Source organism: Rhinolophus ferrumequinum, chromosome 6 (genome assembly GCF_004115265.2).
Source record: "Rhinolophus ferrumequinum isolate MPI-CBG mRhiFer1 chromosome 6, mRhiFer1_v1.p, whole genome shotgun sequence".
Lineage (NCBI taxonomy): Eukaryota > Metazoa > Chordata > Mammalia > Chiroptera > Rhinolophidae > Rhinolophus > Rhinolophus ferrumequinum.
The window spans coordinates 58,725,801-58,736,329 of record NC_046289.1 but is presented as its reverse complement, the minus strand read 5'-3'; positions in this window follow the sequence as shown (position 1 = coordinate 58,736,329).

Sequence of the window (10,529 nt, the reverse complement as noted above, 5' to 3'; positions counted from 1 at the left end):
ATGAAGAATGCACTAGAATGAATCACCGGCAGATTACATAGGCAGAGGATTGACTCAGCAATTCGTAGGACAAGTTAGCATAAAACACCCAATTGCAACAGCAAAAAATAAAAATTAAAAAATTTAAAAATGAGGATAGTTTAAGAGAACTCTGGGACAATATCAAGTGTAACAACATTCACATCAGAGGGGTACCAGAAAGAGAAGAGAGAAAGCAAGAGATTGAGAACCTATTTGAAGAAATAATGACTGAAAACTTTCCTAATCTGGCAAAGGAAATAGACAAACAAGTCCAGGAAGCACAAAGAGTCCCAAACAAGATGAACCCAAACAGGCCCACACCAAGACACATTATAATTAAAATAGAAAGTTTAAAGACAAAGAGAGAATCCTAAAAGCAGTAAGAGAAAGACAACTACTAACTTATAAGGAAGCTCCCATAAGATTATCAGTGATTTCTCAACAGAAACTTTGCAGGCCAGAAGGGTTTGGCACAAAGTATTCAAAATGATGAAAAGTAAGGACCTACAACCAGGACTACATTACCCAGTAAGGCTATCATTTAAAAACGAAGGACAGATAAAGAGCTTTCCAGACAAGAAAAAGCTAAAGAAGTTCATCACCAACAAACCACTATTACAAGGAATGTTAGAGGGACTTTTTAAGACAGAACAAAAAAAAAAGATCAAAATCATGAATAATAAAATGGCAACAGCTACATATCTATCAAAATTACTTTTAATGTAAATGGATTAAGTGCCCCTACCAAAAGACAGAGGGCAGAATGGATAAGAAAACATAACCCTTACATCTGCCTCCTACAAGAGACTCACTTCAGATAGAAAGAAACAGACGAAAGTAAAAGGATTTAAAAAAAGTTATTTCATGAAAATGGAAAAGAAAAAAAAATCTGAAGTAGCAATACTTGTACCAGACAAAATAGACTTTAAAACAAAGGCTATAACAAGAAACAAAGAAGGACCCAGTAATCCCACTTCTGGGTATTTATCTGAAGAAACCCAAAATACTACTTCCGAGGGACCTGTGCATCCACATGTACATTGAAGCATTGTTTACAATGGCCAAGATGTGGAGGCAGCCTGTGTATCCATCTATGGATGAATGGATAAAGAAGTGGTGGTACATATATGCAGTGGAATATTGCTTGGCCATGGAAGGAAATGGGTTCTTGCTATCTGCAGCGGCATGGATGGACCTGGAGGATATTGTGCTGAGTGGAGCATCAGACAGAGAAAGACAGATGCAATGTGATTTCGCCTATATGTGGAATCTAAAGAACAAAATAAGAAAATAAAACGGAAACAAACTCATAGATACAGAAAACATTTTGATGGTTGCCAGATGGGAAGGGGGTTGGGGGTGTGAGTGAAAAAAAGGGGAAGGGATTTTAAACAAATTTTTTTTAAAAGATTCATTTTGGACTCTGGCCTCCAGAACTAAAAGAGAATCACTTATTTTTAAGCCACTAATTTTGCAGTAAATTGTTACAGCAACCATAGGAAACCAATATGCACTCTAGTCTTGAGATCCAGGGAACTTGCCCTATTGCATTAGACTGAATAAAATCTATCTCATTACTTATTCGGTTTCTGTCTTTGACACTGCTAACCATATCAGTACTCACCAGAGCAGGAGTCCAGGCAGAGTGAACAAAGGCCATCAGGCAAAAGAGAACATGGTGTGTTCTAGAACTTAGGAGATGATTGTGACTCAAGGTAAAGTTCAATGATAAGAGCCTACTTATACAGGGCCTTGGGCCATGGTAGCGAATTTGGATTTCATTACATTTGTGATGGGAAAACTTTAGAAAATTTTAAGAAGTAGGGAGATCACTTAGTAGTCCTGGTAAGAGATGATGGTGGCCCCAGAATGTGGGAAGTTTTCAATATAGGACTAAAGGAATCAGACTCTGTTTCTGTAAGGATTGTAATATGAAACAGCACAGTCCAACTAGGATAATTTAAGGAATGTTTACTAAAGAGGGTATTTATAAAGCTGTGGGCAAGATTTGGAAAACCAAACCCACAAAAGAGTACCCTGAAGCTTATATCAGTGCCAAGCCTGAAGAGAAAGGGGAGGAAAGTATGTAGTTTTCAGAGCCTAGAAGGAAGGGCAACCTTGACAAGAACAGAGGTCTTCAGGGGAAGGACCTGGCTTTTCATAGGAGGCCCTGACCTTACTCTCCTTTCTCTGAGCTCCTGCTGAGGCTCTCTGTTGTCAAACGCAAAAGCAAACCAGACGACAAGAGTGCTGATTGGTGATGTCCACATAGGTCAGCCTGCTGGGTAGAGAGCAGGGTAGATGGGGACAGAGAGTGGGTCTGGAGGGAAAAAGAAAGATATGTAGTAAAGACATTTCAATTAGTCCAATTTATTAAAAGAAAATGTGGAGACTTGACTTTTTACGTTATTTCCTGATTATTCAATTTCACTTAGCCTGTGCCTATAGGCACAAAAACAACGGCCTTTCACCTTCCTGACTTTTCTTTGAACATTTACAACTGCTCTTTTCTCCTAAAGGCAATCAGGAAAGACAGTGATTAAAACCTATGAGGACTAATAATGCTATCTTCAAAGTTCAGTGAAAAACCTCTTTTGTTAAAAATGTAAAATTTGAGGAGATGTTGCCACGTGAAAAATGGATCATTCTCCTTTAGACTGAAGAGAATTGAGTTTGTGCAGTCTAATAAGTAAAGGTCATTTGACAGGGGCAGAATATTGAATCACGATCAACTGAAAGCACAGCAAGCCTAATTCATATATCTCTCTGCATGGATACCCATATTTTACCATTGTTTCGGTTTCTGTTTTTTTGTTTTGTTTTGTTTTTTATTATTACTCTGGAAGATAATTCAATTTGCATTGCACATTTCCTCACAGAAAATTTGAATCTTATGAATATGAAAATCATGAACTTGGTCCAATTTTATTTTAATCAGTTTTTCTGTTTCTTAATTCAGGATTAACTTCCCAGGATGTACGCAGAGATATAGTAGCAAGAGCAACAGTGTGCACATGAAAATATGGAGAGTTTCAGCAGCAATCCGAGTTATGATAATTACTGGGTTTGCTTACACAGACATAGATAAAAAGCATAACCTTTTTGGTTCTCTTTTTTTTTAATTTGGAAAAATTGTGTGCTTATCAACAGAAAAATTATACAAGTTGTTCAATGTCATGGAGGAAATCGGGTGCAACCAACAAAACCGAGGAATGAAGAGATCAAAACTGCCTGAGGTAGTGTGTTCACTAAGCATCCTTTCTCCTGGAGCTTCCCTAAATGGTATGGAAAGGCTCTCATGCTCACATCCTGCTCAGAATGATTGTCACAACATCCGCCTGCACCCAGTGTGTCTCCACTCACATACACATTCCAGTGTGGCCCCAACATCGTCTTCTGTTTCCATAATCATTCTCCATAGGCTGTCTGTGGCCCCATTTGTTCCATCCAGGAATTGAGCCTGAGAGAGATGGGGCACATATGGGAAAAGAGGAACAGAAATAGGCAGATGGTCCAGGCAACTGGGAGCAAATGGCAGAGGCACCGGTGCTCTCAGGGAAGGTGAGAAAATAAGTCCATCTCTGGGAATATTCAGGAACAGACCTGCTTTTGTAAGGCTTGTGGATCCTAGATCTAGAGCCTTCCCTAAGACATGCATTGTTTCGTGAATTCCAGGTTTTTCCTCTTAAAAGCAGCAGAGAGACAGAACTTCATATGTCTTAGAACGGTTGAAAAAGGGTGAAATTACCCAAACGACTAATGCTTGATCTCAATATCTTGTTTTACCTCTTTCACCAACTTGACTTTATGGGTCATCAACCCAGCTAAAAGGAAAGTCGTACTGATTACTTAAAATATCTGTTCTCAGTGTTTATGCTAGACATAGTGATGGCTCCCCAAAGACATTCACAGCTTGATCAATGGAACCTGTGAATATATTATCTTATATGCAAAAGGGACTTTGCCGTTGGGAAGATGGGATTACAATTACTGACCTTGAGATAGAAAGATAATCTTGGATTATCTGGGTGGACCCAACCTAAGCACATGAGTCCTTAATGGAGGAGGACGTTTCCCAGCTGTGATCAGAGAACTAGAGAGATGGCAGCATAAGAAGGACTCAACCTTCTTGTTGTTGCTGTCTTTGAAGATGGAAGATGGAGGTGACAAGCAGGGAATGTGGTCAGCCTCCAGAAGCTGCAAAAGGCAAGGAAATGGGTTCTCTCTTAGAGCCTCTAGAAAGGATTGCAGCCTTGCCAACACCTTGATTTTAGCCCAGTGAGACCCTTGTCAGACTTCTGACCTAAAGAATTGTAAGATAACAAATTTGTATCGTTTAAACTACTAAGGTGATTTGGTGTGGTCATTTGTTATAGCAGCAATAGAAAATTTTGTTACCACAAGCTTGGATTAACACAACAGAAAATTTCCAGTTTAGCCTCTCTAGTCCTGGGCCATCTTAGAAACTCTTAATCCATAAACTCTTATCAAATATCACTCTCTTCATTCGTGATATTTCAAGAGCCTACAAACGGCAATTTTTTCAAAGTAAGCTCCTCTGAACGTTTGAAGATCTGAGGTATCTCCTCTTGACCTGCCAAAGTTCAGACTAGAAGATTAGTAAATATTGTTGAAGATGAACTGAAAAGATTCCTTGGAGAGACTGGTCAACAGAATTTTCCATGGGTTTCATCATCAAACATGATTAACAATAGGACAGTTTACACAATCTCACAGTGTTTGCCAGTTACACTGCCTTACTGATCAAAACAGTCAGTGTGCTGGAATAAGATCAGTTCTGCTACTCCGGTCAGAGTGGATCATACAATTAACCTCTCTAAACCACTGGATTATACAATAAACCTCTGAGCCAGGGACTAGTCAGGAGGGATTGTTACATTATAATACATTATATGGCTAATTTTCCAATCAGATGCTCTTCAAACACGAAAGAGGAAGACATGATTTAAAAGAGATCGTGCGAGTCAGGAGAGAGAGAGCAAAAGTCTAGTGTTGACTTAGTTCTTGAACAGCTTTCCAGTTAGTCCATATAATCCCCCTTCCCTAACCCTTTCCTCTTTGTCTAGTCTTGCAATTAAAACTGTCAAATATATCAAGATTCTTAGTGCTCAAAATTTTAGTTTGCATCCTACAGTAAGTTTTATACTTTTAGTCATATTTAACTGTTGGTGGGACACCTTTTGTGACTTGCGTTAACAGTCTCCATTTGGCTCAACCAAGAAAGAAACAGATATTCTGAATGTTTCCTGGTCTGTAATTATTCTTAGTAAAATTATGCTATAAATTTATTGCTGAGAACAAAGGCCTTGGACCTGTCTTTATATTTAAGTAATACTGTCTCTATCAAATAGTCCAGAGTACAGTGGTTTTGGTAAAGCTTTTTTTTTTTTTTTAAAGATTTTATTGGGGAAGGGGAACAGGACGTTATTGGGGAACAGTGTGTACTTCCAGGACTTTTTTCCAAGTCAAGTTGTTGTCCTTTCAGTCTTAGTTGTGGAGGGTGCAGCTCAGCTCCAGGTCCAGTTGCCGTTTTCTAGTTGCAGGGAGCACAGCCCACCATCCCTTGTGGGACTTGAGGAATTGAACTGGCAACCTTGTGGTTAAGAGCCCACTGGCCCATGTGGGAATAGAATTGTCAGCCTTTGGAGTTAGGAGCATGGAGCTTCAACCTCCTGAGCCACTGGGCCGGCCTGGTAAAGCTTTTAATATTGGTTAAATGTGAAGGAATTCTTTCCAGCATGTCTTGATCCCAGCAGATTCTCTAGAAATGAATCCCCTAAAATAGTTACCAGGGTGGTCAACCAGGGTCTTAACCAAGGTGGTCAACAAAAATCACCCTGGAGATTCTGAGTAGTCAGTTGTAGTGAGGTTTGGACATGTGCATTTGGCTTAACTTTCTAGGTGATTCTCATGTGTACCCTTAAGCCATCTGCTTTTATTTTCTTTCCATCCTGAAAACTCAATGATACTTTAAAATGAAATAACAATAGCCCTTCTCTGGGCTATAATTACAGAAATTTCACCTCCTGGTACTCCTACACACATTGGCATAACTCAGAGTCAGCTTTTCATGATGATTATGTTAAGAGACTGGGAATTCAATGTGTTAGAACTATAATTTTAAGTTTGTATGTTAACTATTCTGATCCCCTTAAACTTTTGTAGCATGAGATGACAGTAATTTATGAATTAGTCTGAAGTAGTTTTGTAGCAAGAAATGTTTGTTTTGTTGACTATCCTTACTTGCTTATTTAACTGCCACTCAAATTAACGTCAGTCTCATGATCTACTTATGTGCTGAAGGTCTATGTGTTGCTCTCATGAAAGCATGTGTCTGATCTTTATATTCTTCCCAAGAGTCTGGCAGAAACATTTTTGTGTGTTTCACAAGTTATATGCTACTTTAGTGTTTCTAAATTGGGCTATAGATAACCCTGGGGGAATACAAGACATTCTAAGAGGTATCCTGATGGTATTCTGAACCAAACAGTTTTAAATGAATAAACTTCCAGATAGTCAATACACATATGTACTTTTTACTAAAATTGATCTACCTGTATACTAGTTCTTCTTTCCCATCTCCCTTACTTCAATTGCCCTTTTACAAAAAATAGGCATACATCTCACCCATCCTCATCTTTACTCTGGTGCTTTGTCCATGGTGTAGAAAGACTCTGGGCTCGAAACAAAGAGCAACTTCTAAATTTTGATACCAGAACCCAAAGTATGGCTTCTATCTTTTATTGGCTTAGACATAGTTTTAGGAAAGGAGAACTGTGGCATGATAATTGAGGTATTTTGGCCCACATTGGAATATTCTGAATTCAGATACAGTAGAATTTTGCAGTTATGGGGAATTATGATAATTTCCCATTAATGTTCTCACCTCTTCTACTCCTGAAGGATTGTCAAAGGATGCACTCCCCCTAAGGAAGAGTTCAAGAGTTTTGCTCAAAGTGACAAAAAGTTCTCTACTGGAAAACCCCTCCATAGGAAGTTTAGGATAAGTTTAGCAAAAGGATAGTGATCCCAGATGAAGGTTTGAGATGGAGAAAGGTAAGCAAAAAAAGTGATAAAAGTCTGGGTAAATATTTCTTTAAATGATTGTAAAAAAATAGAAATGACAATGATGCTTACTGAGGAGAGATCCAAGATGGTGGAGTAAATAAACACTGTGCCTACTTCTTTCCATGAACACATTAAAATTACAACTAAATTACAGAACAATCAACCTGGAGAACCATCTCAAGTCTAGCTGAACAGATGTTTTATAACTAAGCATATGAAGATGAAGCCACATCGAGACTGATAGGAGGAGCAGAGACACAAAACGGGCTGACCCCAAACCTCTGTGTGGTGGTGGATAATCAGGAGAGATATTGTGGCTGCGGAAGTTCCCCCAGAGGATCAAGGGACCCCAGCCTCACCCCAGGTTTCCAGCCCACAGTAAAAGACCCAACGACGTCTAGGGGTGATAAACAGTGGGGATTCTGACAGTCCAGGTGGGATGAAGGTTGCAGGAAACCCAGACATCCTTTTAAGGGATCCGCACACAGACTCACTCACTCACAGGCATTCACCCTGGGTTCTGGCAGAGAGACAGTGACTGCAGGGGGAGGGGGCGTCAGAGGCATATGGTGTGTGGCCTTAGGGTGAGGGTGGGAGAACTGTCGCTATTTTCCCTGTGAGGAGATCTCCTCCAATGCAGCTGGCAGATGGACGCCCTTTTACTGTGTTGAGTCCTCTCCCTCATAGGGCCAAATCTGAATCTGATTGGTCTGGTGAGCTCCACTGATCAACCTTGCTGACTCACTGGGAACCCACCTTACCCAACTCCCTGGAGGCACTTTCTATGCAAACAGCCAGCCTGGCCCACATTTCACTCTTTCTTGGAAAACTATCAGAGTCCCTGGGCCTCAGGCAGGCAGCAACTGGCCTCAATATGCTCTGATACTTTTCTGAGTTGCTCCAGGCTCAGCACTGGCACCAAACCAGAATCTACATTAACTTGGTGACCTTCACTCTTCCCACTCTAGTGATACCCTGAGACTCTGCCTCATCCCACTTGCATACTGCGTGAGGTTTTATCAGTGGCTAAACCTTAAGGGAGTTGGCAGGTGGCAGCAGGCTTTCGGTATCCTGGCATTTTGTGGAGCTACTCCAGGCCCAGTACAGGTGGCAGACATCCTCAGTTTGTAGTGTGGCCTTTCCCATGTGCCTCCAGGTTTAACACAGGTGGCAAACAACCATAAATCACTTTGTATCTCCTACCAGGTAGTCCCTGGCCGGTCACAGGCAGTGGGTTACGTGGGCCTGCACCACAGCCCTTCCCAAGAGGCTCCAAAGCAACATACTTGAAGGTTGGCTTCAGATCACAGCAGAGCACTGCCCAATTAGCCCCACAAGTGGCACACAAAAGAGTGATTTCAACAAGCATGAGAATGTGTTAGGGCAAATCCCATTCAGTGGAGTAACACCCACCCCCGGCCACACACACACACACACACACACACACACACACACACACACACCAGCCTGTAAGCTGTGGATGTGGCCAAATCCCACAGCCAATCAGCCTGAGGGGTAGTGAATACCACCCACTGATATACCAATAGCAATCAAGGCTCAACTACAACAGGAGGGAACACACAACCCACACAAGAGATACTCCTGGAGCACCCAGAACAGGTGACCAGGGAGACTGTGCCAGGGCCCCACACAACACCTACTACATAAGGCTACCTGGCCAAGACTGGGAGACATATCAGCCCTACCTAACACATAGAAACAAACACAGAGAAGCTGCCAAAATTAGGAAACAAAGAAATACATCCAAAATGAAAGAACAGGAGAATATTCCAGAAAAAGAACTAAACGAAATGGAGGCAAGCAACCCACCAGAGACAGAGTTCAAAACAATGGTTACAAGGATGCTCAAGGAACTTAGTGAGAACTTCAACGAAGAGATAGCAAACATAAAAAAAGATGTAAAAAACATACAAATAACCGGTCAGAATTGAAGAATACAATAACTGAAATGAAGAATGCACCAGAATGAATCACCAGCAGACTAGATGAAGCAGAGGATTGAATCAGTGATTTGGAAGGTAAGGTAGCATAAAACACCCAATTGGAACAGCAAAAAGAAAAACAAAATAAAAAAAGTGAGGATAGTGTAAGAGACCTCTGGGACATTAAGCATAACAACATTCACATCATAGGAGTACCGGAAGGAGAAGAGAGAAAGCAAGGGATTGAGAACCTATTTGAAGAAATAATGACTGAAAACTTTTCTAACCTGCCAGAGGAAATATACATACAAGTCCAAGAAGGGCAGAGAGTCCCAAACAAGATGAACCCAAACAGGCCCACACCAAGACACATTATAATTATAATGGCAAAGGTTATAAAGACAAAGAGACTCCTAAAAGCAGCAAAAGAAAGTCAACTAGTAACTTAATAACGGAGCTCCCATAAGATTGTCATCTGATTTCTCAACAGAAGCTTTGCAGGCCAGATAGGATTGGCACAAAGTATTCAACTTGATTACAAACAAGGATCTACAACCAAGATTATGTACGCTACCTAGCAAGGCTATCATTCAGACAAGAAAAAGCTAAAGATATTCATCACCACCAAACCAGTACTACAGGAATGTTAGGGGGACTTCTTTAAGATGGAAAAAAAAAAGATCAAAATTATGAATAATAGAATGGCAATAGCTACATATCTATCAACAATAACTTTCAAAGGAAATGGATTAAATGCTCTAGTCAAAAGCCATAGGAGGGCTGAATGGATTAAAAAAACAAGATCCTTAGATATTTCAGATCAAAAGACACACACAGACAGAAAGCAAAGCAATGGAAAAAGATATTTCATGAAAATGGAAACAAACAAAACAAAAAAAGCTGGGGTAACCTACTTATACCAGACAAAATGGACTTTAAAACAAAGGCTATAACAGGAGACAAGGAAGGACTCGACAATCCCACTTCTGAATATTTATCTCAAGAAACCCAAATGCTATTTTGAGGAGATGTGTGCATCCATATGTTCATTGCAGCATTATTTACGATGGCCAAGATGTGGAAGCAGCCTGGGTGCCTGTCAATGGAAAAGAGGATAAAGAAGTGGTGGTACATATGTACAATGAAATATTGCTTGGCCGTGGAAAGAAATGGGTTCTTGCCATCTGTAGCATCATGGATAGACCTGGAGGATATAGTGTTGAGTGGAGTGTCAGACAGATGCAATGTGATTTCGCTTATATGTGAAATCCAAAGAACAAAATAAGAAAACAAAACAGAAATAAACTCATAGATACAGAAAACATTTTGGTGGTTGCAAGATGGGAGGGTGGTTGGGCGTGTTTGGTGAAAAAAGGGGAAAGGATTAAGAAGTACAAATTATTGTTACAAAGTAATTATAGGGATGTAGTGTTAGCATAAGGAATATAGTCAATAATATTGTAATAACTATGCATG